A 17945-nucleotide genomic window follows, 5' to 3' on the forward strand; every position below is an offset into this window, starting at 1 on the left:
GACCCTGAAAAAAGAAGACTTGGAAAGGCTGTGAATTCAACTTTTGCTATAATTTAGCAAGTCAAAAGAGCAGATTGCAGTATTATCAGCCTACAACATTAATAAATATTTTTAGAGGAGCCACAGAAAATTCCTGATCACAGCCACACCACCCCAGTCTTTGCATTTCTTGTTCCTATCATAGAAGTCTCTGGTGGAAATCCTTCAGTCTTCCAGAGCCTGCATTCCATGGGCACTTTTTCCCTGGGGACCCAAAGTTCAAGAACTCTTGCCACTGCATGCCACTGACTACCAGGATACAATCATCTGGCAATGCCAGAAATATCACTGCCTTTAAATCCAACCAAGTCAAATAATCAATCCAAATTCTCATCAGTCAGAATTTAAGCCAAAAACCAGACTTAAACCAAAAACCAACTATTATGTTGATGCAAACATAATTTCAGTTTTTGCATTGCCAAATTTGCCATTAGATATTGGAAAATTGTTAAATGTGGTTATGTTAAATGTCATTTTGATGTGCATTTCTTGCTTAATTTTTTAAATAATGACTTATTGCTTGCTACTGATGGTACACATATTTTAGACTATGGAAATGATGTTAGACAAAAGGCATATTTGAGCAATATTTTTATTCAAGTTCAAAATGGATCATAAAACAGCAGAGACAACTTGCAGAGAAAACAAGGCATTTGGCCCAGGAACTGCTAATGAACTTACTGTGCAGTAGTGGTTCAAGAAGTTTTGTAAAGGAGACACGCACCTTGAAGATGATATGTAGTAACTGGCCATTGGAAGTTGACAATAACCAAGTGAGAGCAATCATCAAAGCTGATCCTCTTACACCTACAAGAGAAGTCGCTGAAAAACTCAACATCAACCATTCTATGTTTGTTCAGCATTTGAAGCAAATTGGAAAGGTGAAAAACTCAATAAGTGGGTGCCCCATGAGCTGAGCAAAAACTATGAAAAAAAATTGTTTTGAAGTGTTGTCTTCTCTTATTCTTGACAACAACGAACAATTTCTCAATTGGATTGTGATATGTGATGAAAAATGGATTTTATACAACATGCAATGACCCAGTTCAGTGGTTGGGCCAATAAGAAGCTCTAAAACACTTCCAAAAGCCAAAATTGCACCAAAGAAAATCATGGTCACTCTTTGCTGGTCTACTGCTGGCCAGTCTGATCCAGTACAACTTTCTGAAACCCTGCAAAGAGATCTGAGAAGTATTCCCAGCAAACTCACAAGATGCTCTAAAAACTGAAATGCCCAGAACCAGCATCAGTCATCAGAAAGGGCCCAATCCTCTGTGACAATACCCAACCACACGTCACACAGCCAACACTTCAAAACTTAAACAAATTGGATTACGATGTATTGCCTCATCTGCCATATTCGCTTGACCTTTTGCCAACTGACTACTACTTATTCAAGCATCTTGACAACTTTTTCAGGGAAAACCCTCCCACAATGAGCAGGAGGCAGAAAATGCTTTCCACATGTCTGTCAAATTCTGAATCATGGAGTTTTATGCCACAGGAATAAACAAACTTCTCATTGTCAAAAATGTATTGATTATAATGATTCCTATTTTGATTAATTTAAAAATATGTTTGATCCTTAGTTATAATGATTTAAAATTCATGATCCAAAATCACAATTCAGTCAGTTCAGTCACTCAGTCGTGTCTGACTATTTGCGACCCCATGAATCACAGCATGCCAGGCCTCCCTGTCCATCATCAACTCCAGGAGTTCACTCAGACTCACATTCATTGAGTCCGTGATGCCATCCAGCCATCTCATCCTCGGTCGTCCCCTTCTTCTCCTGCCCGCAATTCCTCCCAGCATCAGAGTCTTTTCCAATGAGTCAACTCTTGGCATGAGGTGTCCAAAGTCCTGGAGCTTCAGCTTTAGCATCATTCCTTCCAAAGAAATCCCAGGGTTAATCTCCTTCAGAATGGACTGGTTGGATCTCCTTGCAGGCCAAGGGACTCTCAAGAGTCTTCTCCAACACCACAGCTCAAAAGCATCAATTCTTTGGCGCTCAGCCTTCTTCACAGTCCAACTCTCACATCCATACATGACCACTGGAAAAACCAGAGCCTTGACTAGATGGACCTTAGTCGGCAAAGCAATGTCTCTGCTTTTGAATATACTATCTAGGTTGGTCATAACTTTTCTTCCAAGGAGTAAGTGTCTTTTAATTTCATGGCTGCAGTCACCATCTGCAGTGATTTTGGAGCCCAAAAAAAATAAAGTCTGACACTGTTTCTACTGTTTCCCTATCTATTTGTGGTCCACTGGAGAAGGGAATGGCAAGGCACTTCAGTATTCTTGTCTTGAGAACCCCATGAACAGTAGGAAAAGGCAAAACGCTAGGATACCAAAAGAGGAACTCCCCAGGTCATTAGGTGCCCAATATGCTACTGGAGATCAGTGGAGAAATAACTCCAGAAAGAATGAAGGGATACAGTCAAAGCAAAAACAATACCCAGTTGTGGATGTGACTGGTGATAGGAGCAAGAGCTGATGCTGTAAAGAGCAACATTGCCATAGGAACCTGGAATGTCAGGTCCATGAATCAAGGCAAATTGGAAGTGGTCAAACAAGAGATGGCAAGGGTAAACGTAGACATTCTAGGAATCAGCGAACTAAAATGGATTGGAATGGGTGAATTTAACTCAGATGACCATTACATCTACTACTGTGGGCAGGAATCCCTCAGAAGAAATGGAGTAGCCATTATGGTCAACAAAAGAGTCTGAAATGCAGTACTTGGATGCAATCTCAAAAACAAGAGAATGATCTCTGTTTGTCTCCAAGGCAAACCGTTCAATATCACAGTTATCCAAGTCTATGCCCCGACCAATAACACTGAAGAAACTGAAGTTGAACACTTTTATGAAGACCTACAAGATCTTTTAGAACTAACACCCAAAAAAGATGTCCTTTTCATTATAGGGGACTGGAATGCAAAAGTAGGAAGTCAAGAAACACCTGGAGTAACAGGCAAATTTGGCCTTGGAAGGCAGAATGAAGCAGGGCAAAGACTAATAGAGTTTTGCCAAGAAAATGCACTGGTCATAGCAAACACCCTCTTCCAACAACACAAGAGAAGACTCTACACATGGACACCACCAGATGGTCAACACCGAAATCAGATTGATTGTATTCTTTGCAGCCAAAGATGGAGAAGCTCTATACAGTCAACAAAAACAAGACCAGGAGCTGACTGTGGCTCAGATCATGAACTCCTTATTGCCAAATTCAGACTTAAATTGAAGAAAGTAGGGAAAACCGCTAGACCATTAAGGTATGACCTAAATCAAATCCCTTATGATTATACAGTGGAAGTGAGAAATAGATTTAAGGGCCTAGATCTGATAGATAGAGTGCCTGATGAACTATGGAAGGAGGTTCATGACATTGTACAGGAGACAGGGATCAAGAGCATCCCCATGGAAAAGAAATGCAAAAAAGCAAAATGGCTGTCTGGAGAGGCCTTACAAATAGCTGTGAAAAGAAGAGAAGTGAAAAGCAAAGGAGAAAAGAAAAGATATAAGCATCTGAATGCAGAGTTCCAAGGAATAGCAAGAAGAGATAAGAAAGCCTTCTTCAGCGATCAATGCAAAGAAATAGAGGAAAACAATAGAATGGGAAAGACTAAAGATCTCTTCAAGAAAATTAGACATACCAAGGGAACACTTCATGCAAAGATGGGCTTTTGCTTCTACAGAAGCAGAAGATATTAAGAAGAGGTGGCAAGAATACACAGAAGAACTATACAAAAAAGATCTTCACGACCCAGATAATCATGATGATGTGATCACTAATCTAGAGCCAGACATCTTGGAATGTGAAGTCAAGTGGGCCTTAGAAAGCATCACTACCAACAAAGCTAGTGGAGGTGATGAAATTCCAGTGGAGCTGTTTCAAATCCTGAAAGATGATGCTGTGAAAGTGCTGCACTCAATATGCCAGCAAGTTTGGAAAACTCAGCAGTGGCCACAGGACTGGAAAAAGTCAGTTTTCATTCCAATTCCAAAGAAAGGCAATGCCAAAGAATGCTCAAACTACCACACAATTGCACTCATCTCACATGCTAGTAAAGTAATGCTCAAAATTCTCCAAGCCAGACTTCAGCAATACGTGAACCATGAACTCCCTGATGTTCAAGCTGGTTTTAGACAAGGCAGAGGAACCAGAGATCAAATTGCCAACATCCGCTGGATCATGGAGAAAGCAAGAGAGTTCCAGAAAAACATATCTTTCTGCTTTATTGACTATGCCAAAGCCTTTGACTGTGTGGATCACAATAAACTGTGGAAAATTCTGAAAGAGATGGGAATACCAGACCACCTGACCTGCCTCTTGAGAAATCTGTATGCAGGTCAGGAAGCAACAGTTAGAACCGGACATGGAACAACAGACTGGTTCCAAATAGGAAAAGGAGTACATCAAGGCTGTGTATTGTCACCCTGCTTATTTAACTTATATGCAGACTACATCATGAGAAACGCTGGACTGGAAGGAACACAAGCTGGAATGAAGATCGCTGGAACAAATCTCAATAACCTCAGATATGCAGATGACACCACCCTTATGGCAGAAAGTGAAGAGGAGCTAAAAAAGCCTCTTGATGAAAGTGAAAGAGGAGAGTGAAAAAGTTGGCTTAAAGCTCAACATTCAGAAATCACAATTACCTTTGCACAAACCTAATAATATTTTTAACCGATTGGAACTTCATATAGAAAATCAGATGTTTACAAAGCTCTGATAAAAACTGAAGTATCAGAAGTCAGGGTGATGTCACTGGAGATTTTGAAGTTATGAACACTGAAGCTCCATTCACGAATCAAAAAATTGCCACTACTACTTCCACAACTCTCATTTGACACCCACATAGAAAGCTATGGCTGACTCTGAAACGCTGATCCAAGCACTATAGCTGCCTTCCTACACTCACATCTCCATGATCTTGCTTGCCAGCTAAAATGGCACCAGGAATATGATCTCTGCCTCACTTCCACCTTCCAAATTTCAAATTTCTCAAATTTCCAAATTTCTCTTATGCTGCTGTCACAGCATAATTTTCTTCCAGTACCACAGCCTGCAATAGATTCTTTTAAAAATGTATTTCTAATTTTCCAAACTGTGTAATTCATGAAGGCACATAAGAATGAGCAGGACACCTGAGTCACAATTGACTAAACCCAGCAGAATTTCAACCACTTAGTTTTCCTGGTCATCCAGAAGTTCTCTTCAACCCAGCAAGATAGCTGCTGCCTTCTCCACAACATCATCTTAACCAGGGCTACCCTGACAAGAACAACAGTCTTAGATGTGAGGGTTTCTTATAAGTTAGCGGATCACTGGTTTTTTAACTCTTTTTAAGTTTTCAAACATCTCTTTCCCAGCCTACTTTAAAAGCCTCTTTTGAAAAAAAGAATACAGTCAACCCTTCACTGGCTCACAAAATTGCTTTGTTTTGTATGCTAGCTTGCAAGCCTGGACTTGAGTACTAAGACTGATTTTGTGTATTAGAGGAAAAAAAAAATTAGAAAGAGGCTGCCACAACAAAGCACCAAAAAATGGATGCCTTAAAGCAACAGAAATGGACTCTCTCACAGCTCTGGAAGCTAGAAGTCCAAAATCTGGATGCCAGCAGTGTCATGATAATCTTTGAGGCACTGAGTGGAATCAGTCTTTGCCTTCTGCAAGCTTCTTGTGGCCACCAGTCCTTGGTACCTGTTGACTCGGCTTCACCACTCCCATCTCTGTTTCTGTCACCACACAGCACTCCCCCCATGAGCCAGCATATCTCTTCTTATAAAGGCCTACTCTAAACAGTATGACCTCATCTTACAGCTCTAATTACATCTGCAAAGACCCTATTTTCAGGTAAGGTCATATTCACAGATGCCAAGGGGTAGCTGACACAGTTCAACTCATTACAGAGACAAAACATAAGTCTCACATAGAGAGTCAGAATAATTAGCATGAATGCTCCCTGAGAATTTCAAGAAAAATGGCAACTGATGATATGTCAGACTTCAAGTGTGATCATGGGCTTGAGTAACCTACATTTATATATGCAGTTATATAAATAAAGAAGACAGGTGTACAGGATGACAAAATTGTGAACTGACTTAAAAAGAGATCAGTCCTAAGGAAAAAAAGAAATTCTTATCTAGATTATGTAACCCTTCTCACACCACTAATTTCATTTAAGATAAATATAAAAATTTCTCTAAAAAGAGATTGATCAATTGTGGAAATATGGACTTCCAAAAAAAATAAGATTTTAATTATTTTATTTTTGCACAGATCTTCTCTATAAATTCCTAGCTTCCAAATCTAACCTTCAGTTCAGTTCACTTCAGTCGCTCAGTCATGTCTGACACTTTGCAACCCCTTGAATTGCAGCAGGCCAGGCCTCCCTGTCCATCACCAATTCCCAGAGTTCACTCAAACTCACATCCATTGAGTCGGTGATGTCATCCAGCCATCTCAATGGCTGTGGTCCCCTTTTCCTCCTGCCCTCAATCCCTTTTCCTCCTGCCCCCAATCCCTGTCGTCCCCTTTTCCTCCTGCCCGCAATTCCTCCCAGCATCAGAGTCTTTTCCAATGAGTCAACTCTTTGCATGAGGTGACCAAAGTACTGGGGTTTCAGCTTTAGCATCATTCTTTCCAAAGAACACCCAGGGCTGATCTCCTTCAGAATGGACTGGTTGGATCTCCTTTCAGTCCAAGGGACTCTCAAGAGTCTTCTCCACAGTTCAAAAGCATCAGTTCTTCAGTGTTCAGCTTTCTTCACAGTCCAACTCTCACATCCATACATGACCACTGGAAAAAACCATTGCCTTAACTAGATGGACCTTTGTTGGCAAAGTAATGTCTCTGCTTTTCAACATGCTATCTAGGTCGGTCATAACTTTTCTTCCAAGGAGTAAGCGTCTTTTAATTTCATGGCTGCAGCCACCATCTGCAGTGATTTTGGAGCCCAAAAAGCTAAAGTCTGACAACCATTTCCACTGTTTCCCCATCTATTTCCCATGAAGTGATGGGACCGGATGCCATGAGCTTCATTTTCTGAATGTTGAGCTTTAAACCAACTTTTTCATTCTTTCCTTTCACTTTCATCCAGAAGCTTTTTAGTTCCTCTTCACTTTCTGCCATAAGGGTGGTGTCATCTGCATATCTGAGATTATTGATATTTCTCCTGGAAATCTTGATTCCAGCTTGTGCTTCTTCCAGCCCAGCATTTCTCACGATGTACCCTGCATATAAGTTAAATAAGCAGGGTGACAGTATACAGCCTTGACATACTCCTTTTCCTATTTGGAACCAGTCTGTTGTTTCATGTCCAGTCCTAATGCTGCTTCCTGACCTGCATATAGGTTTCTCAAGAGGCAGGTTAGGTGGTCTGGTATTCCCATCTCTTTCAGAATTTTCCACAGTTTATTGTGATCCACACAGTCAAAGGTGTGAACCATTAACTTTCAGATGTTCAGGCTGGTTTTAGAAAAGACAGAGGAACCAGAGATCAAATTGCCAACATCCACTGGATCATCAGTCATGTCCGACTCTTTGTGACCCCGTGGACTGTAGCCTACCAAGCTCCTCCCTCCCTGGGATTCTCCAGGCAAGAGTACTGGAGTGGGTTGCCATTTCCTTCTCCAGGGGATATTCCCAAACCAGGGGTCGAACCCAGGTCTCCTGCATTCCAGGCAGATGCTTTAACCTCTGAGCCACCAGGGAAGCCCTCAAAAAAAGCAAGAGAGTTCCAGAAGAAAATCTAACCTTAGTGTACTAAAAAAGGTACAGAGTGTGTGATTCATGTATTCACTCAACAAGTAGTTATTGACCACCTACTAGGTGCTAAGTTTTGGATCTTGGGATTCAAGTTTAAGTAAAGCATGGTCTCTGCTCCCAAGACACATTGTGACAGTCTAGGAGGATGAATAAGTGAATCAATACACAATTAGAGGGCCATTCTATAAATGCTACACAAATGTTAACTATAGGGTGATATCAGATCAAGAGAACAGCTAAATAACCCAAGTTGCAAGTGGGGTGATCAGAAAAATCTTTGTACCCAAAGAAAGCAATTCTAGAACTGAATTATAAAGAGTACAAAAGAGTTCACAAAGGTGTTTCAAAGGAAACAGTATATACAGATACAAATTGTGAACAATAGCTCAGCACATCCTGTGAACTACAAGAAGTTCAGTATGACTAGATTAAAAGGAGAAGTGGGGATGGCAGGAGGCAGGAGGTAGGGAGAGGTCAGAGGTAGTTATTGCTAAAGCAAGGTCCAAATTATGAGAAACTTACATGACAAGGGCAATGAAGGTGGTAAACTTAACCAGTATTCACCAATATTCATTCTCCTCTCTTCTGAGCACAAGGAAGACCATACTACACACCTCTTCAGGCTAAAGCGGATGGCAGAGGTATCTTTATAACTAGTTCTGATCAATGGGCTGTGACAGAGTGATATACATCACTTCTAGTCCAAAGCCTGGGAAAGCAGTGTGGCACTCCACACACCCTCTACCCTTGCTGCAGCCAGAAGCAATATCTAGATGGCAGGGCCTCCACCAGCCTGGATCCTCAAGCAGCTGTAAGGCAGAGCATGAACCTCATCTTTCCTAACCTAGGGGACATGCAGAATGAATAAGACTTAAACCTTTGCTTTGTGAAGCCACTGAGGTCTGCAGCTAATTTGTTATCATAGCCTAACATAGCATTAACCTGACTAAGTAAGGGTGCAATGCAAGAAAATTCATCAGGAGAATCACTTAAAAAGACTTGCATTTTAGAAGTATCACATTGGCTAGGAGGTAGAATTTACTGGGTCCAAGGTTGGATACAAGGAGACAAAGGCTATCCCAATAATTTGGAGTCAGTGGACTGTCTTCCATATTAGCCTAATTTATCTCTTTCCAACTAAACTTCAGGATACCAAGCACTGGGTAATCCCAGGCCACAGCATGACAAATGAGACTTTCTTGGGCCCAGTCTTCCTCCATCTTCACTGCAAAGATTCCCTGACAAACTCTTGTACTCATGCAAAAAAAACAAAAAAGTCTCATTAGGATAAGAAAATCTGTGCTAGTAGAAAAGGTGCACATGACAACTTGCCCTAAATTACTCTGAAAATCCCTTCTTTTGTGCAGCACTTACTCTGAACATGTTAGCATTCTGAAATGAATAGAAGAACCAGAGGGAAGAAAGCCCTCAGGTACCATTCACTGTGCGCCTGTCATAAATTGTTCAAATATCTGGCCGAGCTGTCCCTAAGCATCACATGAAACATAAATAAGTTACTAAGATCAAGGTACATAGAAGCCAGTATAAACGACCAATATGTTTGGGTGTTTGCTGGAAACAGCATATATTTGAAGACAACTCCAGTCTGGGATTGAGATCTCCAGACTACTTGGCTAGTCTGATGGTAAGACTTTAATGACCTTGAACAAACTATCCACCTTCAATGTCCCATTTTCTTTCACTAACATAACAATGAGAAGATTACGCTTCCTCTCAGAGCTCACCTGAGAGGCTATAACAGAAGCATTTATTAAGAATTTTGAATTTCTTTCATACACAGAGCCTGGAGTTCAAAGCAGTTTCATATATGCCCAGCCAGGGAGCCATAAATGCATTTGGTCTATGCCAAGGGATGCTTCTGCCATGTGTTACTGTTGAGAAATGAAGGACTTGAATTAAAAATGCATAACTTAATCAGGAGAAAACTGCTAATCAGTGGGAAATACGCAACCTTGATGTTATGGGACTTTTTTAATGTTCATGTTATTAGAGCTGCCACGATTTCTCATGAATCTATTGAAATGAAAATTAATGGAAGGGGGAAGTTTTGAAAGATAAAATGGGATCAAACTGTGAAGTCCTCAGGAGAGTCTGGCCCTCCTTAAAAGCAAATGCAGAAAAAAAAAAAAAAAAGAAATGCAGAGAAGTAAAAGCAGTATGAGTCACAGAGTCTAATTTTTCACCTTCTTTTTCCATTTGAAAATTACAGATTTGCAAGCTACACTGTACAATCCAGAGTTCAATAAACCTTGAGGTCATTCTACTGAACCAGGGTGTAAGCAGTGGTAGACTATAAAGGCTGCCTGTATTACAGGTTTTTCATGCATTCTCTGACTTATGTGTAGAGCTGGCAAAAATCCCTAAGACTTTTAAGTGATCTTCTCAGACCTTCCCATGGGTCAATAATTAGGTACAATCTTCCAAACAAGACTTTACGAGACACAGCAAAAGTCCTGTTTGAGTCGTATTCAATTATAAAGGAGCACTTTTGACAATTGCATTAGAATTTCAATGGAAATATGTCAGTAGAACTGTTCAGAGGTTAGGGCTGGGGCAATTTGTGGCTCAGATCATGAACTACTTACTGTCAAATTCAGACTTAAATTGAAGAAAGTAAGGAAAACCACTAGACCATTCAGGTACGACATAAATCAAATCCCTTATGATTATACAGTGGAAGTGAGAAAATAGATTTAAGGGCCTAGATCTGATAGATAGAGTGCCTGATGAACTATGGATGAAGGTTCATAACATTGTACAGGACACAGGGATCAAGACCATCCCCACGGAAAAGAAATGCAAAAAAGCAAAATGGCTCTCTGAGGAGGCCTTACAAATAGCTGTGAAAAGAAGGGAAGTGAAAAGCAAAGGAGAAAAGGAAAGATATAAGCATCTGAATGCAGAGTTCCAAAGAACAGCAAGAAGAGATAAGAAAGCCTTCCTCAGCAGTCAACGCAAAGAAATAGAGGAAAACAACAGAATGGGAAAGACTAGAGATCTCTTCAAGAAAATTAGCGATACCAAGGGAACATTTCACACAAAGATGAGCTCGAAAAAGGACACAAATGGTATGGACCTAACAGAAACAGAAGATATTAAGGAGAGGTGGCAAGAATACACAGAAGAACTGTACAAAAGAGATCTTCACGACCAAGATAATCACGATGGTGTGATCACTCATCTAGAGCCAGATATCCTGGAATGTGAAGTCAAGCGGGCCTTAGAAATCATCACTATGAACAAACCTAGTGGAGGGAATGGAATTCCAGTTGAGCTCTTTCAAATCCTGAAAGATGATGCTGTGAAAGTGCTGCACTCAATATGTCAGCAAATGTGGAAAACTCAGCAGTGGCCACAGGACTGGAAAAGGTCAGTTTTCATTCCAATCCCAAAGAAAGGCAATGCCAAAGAATGCTCCAATTACTGCACAATTGCACTCATCTCACTTGCTAGTAAAGTAATGCTCAAAATTCTCCAAGCCAGGCTTCAGCAGTACATGAACCGTGAACTTCCAGATGTTCAAGCTGGTTTTAGAAAAGGCAGAGGAACCAGAGATCAAATTGCCAACATCCGCTGGATCATGGAAAAAGCAAGAGAGTTCCAGAAAAACATATCTTTCTGCTTTATTGACTATGCCAAAGCCTTTGACTGTGTGGATCACAATAAACTGTGGAAAATTCTGAAAGAGATGGGAATACCAGACCACCTGACCTGCCTCTTGAGAAATCTGTATGCAGGTCAGGAAGCAACAGTTAGAACTGGACATGGAACAACAGACTGGTTCCAAGTAGGAAAAGGAGTACGTCAAGGCTGTATATTGTCACCCTGCTTATTTAACTTCTATGCAGAGTACATTATGAGAAATGCTGGGCTGGAAGAAGCACAAGAGGGAATCAAGATTGCCAGGAGAAATATCAATAACCTCAGATATGCAGATGACACCACTCTTATGGCAGAAAGTGAAGAGGAACTAAAAAGCCTCTTGATGAAAGTGAAAGAGGAGAGTGAAAAAGTTGGCTTAAAGCTCAACATTCAGAAAACAAAGATCATAGCATCTGGTCCCATCACTTCATAGCAAATAGATAGGGAAACAGTGGAAACAGTGTCAGACTTTATTTTTGGGGGCTCCAAAACCACTGCAGATGGTGACTGCAGCCATGAAATTAAAAGACGCTTACTCCTTGGAAGGAAAGTTATGAGCAACCTAGATAGCATATTCAAAAGCAGAGACATTACTTTGCCAACAAAGGTCTGTCTAGTCAAGGCTATGGTTTTTCCAGTGGTCATATATGGATGTGAGAGTTGGACTATAAGGAAAGCTGAGCGCTGAAGAATTGATGCTTTTGAACTGTGGTGTTGGAGAAGACTCTTGAGAGTCCTTTGGACTGCAAGGAGATCCAACCAGTCCATTCTGCAGGAAATCAGCCCTGTGATTTCTTTGAAAGTAATGATGCTAAAGCTGAAACTCCAGTATTCTGGCCACCTCATGCGAAGAGTTGACTCATTAGAAAAGACTCTGATGCTGGGAGGGATTGGGGGCAGGAGGAGAATGGGCCGACCGAGGATGAGATGGTTGGATGGCATCACTGACTCGATGGACGTGAGTCTGAATGAACTCCGGGAGTTGGTGATGGACAGGGAGGCCTGGCATGCTGCGATTCATGGGGTAGCAAAGAGTTGGACATGACTGAGCGACTGAACTGAACTGATCTGATGTGTATGTGTGTCTTTCTCTTTTATATTGTGTTTTGCTAACAGAAAATGTAGAATAATATAAAAGGAAAAAATTGGAAGAACAAAATGATGTCTCAGTAGCTCTCAGCTGGAACCATCCAGGCAGTCACTGTGAATTTGGAGCTCAGGGACATGGGAGTGGAGGAATATGATATCAGCAGCTGTCAGGCAGGATTGATTTGAGGAGAGGGGAACACAATTCAGTCCATAGCAGCTCTCCTATTTTTGAAGAACTTCGTTTTAGAACTATAAATTTGAAAAGCCAACTTACCACAATAACTCTACTAAAGCGTTTCTGTGGGCAGCACTGGTGAGAATATTCGTGTGAGCTTTCATTAGCTGCATATGCAGAGCTCCTCTAAGTTCTAAGTCATTGCCAATTTAGTCTCCCCAAGGGAGGATCAGGATCACTGGCTCTGCTACATTTAGTTGTCCTTTATGTGACTCAATAAGTGCCTATTGAGCACCTGCAGTGTAAGTTCAAGGCACTTAGAAAACAGCTAAAAACAAGTTGCAATGCAATGCTTCAAATGCAGAAGCTATTCTTCATCACTGAAGCTTTAAAAAACATGTCTGGGAGAATGAAAAAGAGTGACAGGAGTAGATAGGCAAAAGAAGTTATCTGAAATCTAAAAACATAAATAAACACAAATAAACTTATTTACAAAACAGAAATAGACCACAGACATAAGGAAACTTGTGATTACCAAAGAGGGTATGGGAGAGGACTGATAATTAGCAATTTGAGGAAAACATGTATTATACATCAGTTCAGTTCAGTTCAGTCGCTCAGTCGTGCCCAACTCTTTGCGACCCCATGGACTGCAGCATGTCAGGCTTCCCTGTCCATCACCAACTCCCAGAGCTTACTCAAACTCATGTCTATTGAGTCAGTATATATACTACTATATATAAAATAAACAACAAGAACCTACCATATAGCACAGGGAACTATACTCAATATTTTATAGCAACCTGTATGGGAAAAAATCTGAAAAGATTATATGTTTCTATATAACTGGACCACTTTGCTCTACATCTGAAACTAACACAACACTGTAAATCAACGGTATGTCAATAAAAAATGTTTTAATTTTTCTAAATAAAAAATAAAAGAAATATATATGCCCTGATGGGAGTGATGAAACAAGAGAGGATAATGAGGGTGCTTGATAGAAAAGTGGGCATCTTGAGTTGCCAAGAACTAATTTTTACAGCTTGCTAACTGCTGATCCTGATATTAAATAATTCATCTTAAATGTTGTTGTCAACCTCTGCTTTAAAAAGTGATGACAGTAATACACAGAGTACCTTGCTGTATAAAAAACAAACAAACAAACAAAAATTACTAAGCTACCAAAGTTAAGGTAAAACTGGACTTTCTCAGTGGTCAAGTGGGTCTTCCATGCGTTGATCACATGGCCATACTCTTCTTAAAGCTACAAGGACTTCATCAGTGTGGCCCATACCTTCTGCTTTCCATCTTTCTATACTGATACTTTATGAAGGAGATTTTAGTTAAGTATGCAGGTTTGTTGGCAGAAGCAGAAATTATTCAAAGAAGCATGATTCTTTTGTCACTGATAATCTTTCTATTTCCAGGACACAAGAAGTTCCTAGAAATTATATTGCCCCTGTAGTCTTAATTCATCCCAACTCATCCAGGAGAAATGGGACTGTGTATCTCAGGCCTAGATTCCAGAATTAGGAAAACAATTGACTTTCTCCACCTAAGTGCATGGTAAATGAGACAATGCTAATGACTATTTAATGATTTCTTATTAACATATTACACCGGCAATGTGTAATTCTGGAAGAAATTGGTATTACATTTTTGCCTGCATTGCATTTTGCAAAGTGGTAATAGAAAAAATTTATCTTATCATATTCCTCAAAACAAATTTTCACACTTCCTTTTCATTTTAAATCTTTGTGTATTTAGGTTTTGTTTTCCCACTAAAAGGTCCCAGAGCATAGGAATAAGACTCATAGCATAGAACTATACATATACTAGCTCTATTAAAACATGATTTATTCTTGACTAGTCAAAGAAAGTATAACCTATGTTAGTTAAACCTAACACAGAACATGGTAATCTTTTTTCAATTTAAAAAGTAGGTCAATGTCTGTTATAATTTATGCTTTGTTTTCAAGATACTTTTTCAATTCCCACCTAGGTGATTTTATCATTTCTCATGGTATTTTGTACATTATGAAGAACTTTCCCATAGTAATCCTAGGAGGCAGAAATTATTCTTGTTTTACAGATGAGGTTCCTTAGATATAGAAATGATAAATATCATGTCTGAGGTAACACAACAATGAAGTAGTAGAGCTGGAACTGAACCCAATGTGCCTAAGTTCTGAAATGTTTCTCCTGAACTCCCTTCCTCCTCTCTCTCCCTCCTTCCTTTCTCCCACCTATCTCTATATCTTTCTTCCTTTCTGTTGTTTAATGATATCTTTTTTAACATTTATAAGCTGTAAGAATTCTAGAGGGCTTAAACTTATTTTTCCTTTAATGTCTTATCAGAAAATAAGAAGAAAAGAAAAATAAAAAGAAAGGAAGGGAGGAGAGAAGCAGTGAGAAGAAGGAAGGAAACTCTTGACCCAGCTTTTCCCTCTGGCTACTGTCCTTAGAGAAGATCTTGTGAGTCCCTTGGACAGCAAGGAGATCAAACCAGTCAATCCTAAATGAAATCAGCCATGAATATTCTTTGGAAGAACTGATGCTGAAGCTGAAGCTCCAATACTTTGGCCACCTGATGGGAAGAGCTGACTCACTGGAAAAAACCCTGATGCTGGGAAAGACTGAAGGCAAGAGGAGAAGGGGACAACAGAGGATGAGATGGTTGGATGGCATCACCGACTCAATGGACATGAGTTTGAGCAAGCTCCAGGAGATGGTGAAGGACAGGGAAGTCTGGTGTGCTGCAGTCCACGGGGTCGCAAGAGTCGGACACGACTGAGCAACCGAACAACAAAAACTGTCCTTCTCTTTATAGTAAAATTCCTTGAGAGAGTTCTCTGTACTCACTTATTTTCAATCCTTTCCTTCCTTCCTCTCTTCTTCTCTTCTTCCAAATATCTCCATCATGCCACTGATACTGCTTTTGTTAAGACCAGCAAGACCCTCCACATGAACAATTCTCAGATCTCAGATCTCACAACACTGGATACTGCTGGTCACTGTCTCTGCTTTACAACACTTTCTTCTCTCCGCTTCTGAGCCAGTTCCCTGGTTTCCCTCTTTCCTCTCAGGATGTGTGTGTGTGTGCTGAGTTGCTTTAGTCATGTCTGACTCTTTGCAACTCTATGAACTGTAGCCCACCCATTTCCCCTGCCCATGAAAGTCTCCAGGCAAAAATACTGGAGTGGGTGGCCATGCCCTCCTCCAAGGGATCTTCCTGACTCAGGGACTGAACCCAGGTTTCTAATGTCTCCTCCATTCGTAGCTTGGGTCTTTACCACTGGGAAGCCCCACCTCTCAGGTTGCTTTCTGTCAATTTCCTTTGCTACTCTCTCCATTTCTCCAACTTTCAAATTTGAAATTTCCAGTAGCTTAGTTTTTGCTTTCCTATCTTACAATTCCATATGGCCCATTGCTACACATGCCATGTGGTAATGTGTGCTAATAACTACCATATCTCTGTCTCTATCCAAGACTGCTCCCCTCAACACTAGTCTCATATATTCAAATGCCTATTTGACATCTCCTCTTTGGGCCTAGGGCTTCCCAGGTGCCACTAGAGGTAAAGAACCTGCCTGCCAATGCAGGAGACATAAAAAACACGGGTTCAAACCCTGGGTCAGGAAGATCCCCTGGAGAAGGAAATGGCAACCCACTCCAGTATCCTTTCCTGAAGAATCCCATGGACAGAGGAGCCTGGCAGGCTACAGTCCATGGGATCACAGAGTTGGACATGACTGAAGCAACTGAGCACACACACACACTTTGGTGTCTAACAAACATCTCAAAGGGAACACAACCAAAACCAATCCTACTTGTGTTCAAAATCTGCTTGCCCCATAATATTCCCCATCTCAGTATCAGGTCCAAAACCTTGAAGTCATCTTTGACTTCTCTTTCTCACTTTACACACACAATTCACTAGCAGATCTTATTAGCACTACTATCAAAATAGATGCAGAATCCAAATAATTCTTACAACCACCTCGGTTGCCACCCTACTCCATGCAACCATCACATCTTGCTTAGACAGTTGACACAGTCTCCAAGCTAGAAGTCCTGCTGTTGCCCTTGATTGTCTTTGTCTATTGTCAAAACTGCAGCTAAAGTGATCTGTTTAAATCACCAGTCTATGTCCGATGCAGGATACAGCATGCTTGGGGCTGGTGCACGGGGATGACCCAGAGGGATGTTGTGGGGAGGGAGGTGGGAGGGGGGTTCATGTTTGGGATCGCATGTACACCCGTAGTGGATTCATGTCAATGTATGGCAAAACCAATACAGTATTGTAAAGTAAAATAAAGTAAAAATAAAAATTTAATAAAAAAATAATAATAAAATAAAATTACTTTGTAATGGTAAAAAAAAAAAATGTCAGTTTATGTCACTCCTCTGCTCAAAACCCTCAATTTCCCATCTTACCTAGAGCAAAGTCCTTACAGAGACCTTAGTACACATCTCAGCCCCCCAGCACTTCTCTAGCATCATTTCCCTGCACTCTACCTTCCTAACACTGGCCTACTTATTCACATTCCTCAAAGACATCAGGCACCTTACTACCTCAGGGCCTTTGCCCTTGTTGGTCATTCTTCCTAAAACGCTCTTCCCACAGAGATCTTCATGACTTGTTTCTTCACTTACTCAGATTTTCCCTCAAATGCCATCTTCTTAGAGAGAGGGCTTCCTAAGCACTCAGTCTGAAATTCACAACCATACACACGTGCTTCCTCCTCCAGTTTAGTTTTGTCCTTAATGTTTGTCACTATCTAACATATTACTGCTGTGCTGTGCTTAGATGTTGAGTCGTGTTGACTCTTTTCGGAACCATGGACAGTAGACCACCAGGCTCCTCTGTCCATGAGATTTTCCAGGCAAGAATACTGGAGTGGGTTGCCATTCCCTTCTCCAGGGGATCCTCCCAACCCAGAGATCAAATCCAGGTCTCCCACATTGCAGGCGGATTCTTTACTAGCTGAACTACTAGGGAAGCCCATCTAACATACTATATCTGTTCAATTCCATTTAGGATATTCCAAATGGACAGATTTTTGTCTCTTTCATTTCACTGTTATATCTCTAACACCAAAAATAATAGTCAACACCCAGTAAATGCTGTAGAAGGTAACAGAGAGGAAGGAAGGAGGAAAAGAAGGAGAGATGGAAGGAAAGAACATAGAGC

At 40.7% G+C, this 17945-nt stretch overlaps 1 pseudogene; it reads left to right on the forward strand.

The window, feature by feature from the left end:
• LOC108636267 overlaps window positions 771-17945 on the forward strand; it is a 30163-nt pseudogene continuing 12988 nt past the window's right edge.

This window comes from Capra hircus, chromosome 6, assembly GCF_001704415.2.
Source record: "Capra hircus breed San Clemente chromosome 6, ASM170441v1, whole genome shotgun sequence".
Classification (NCBI taxonomy): domain Eukaryota; kingdom Metazoa; phylum Chordata; class Mammalia; order Artiodactyla; family Bovidae; genus Capra; species Capra hircus.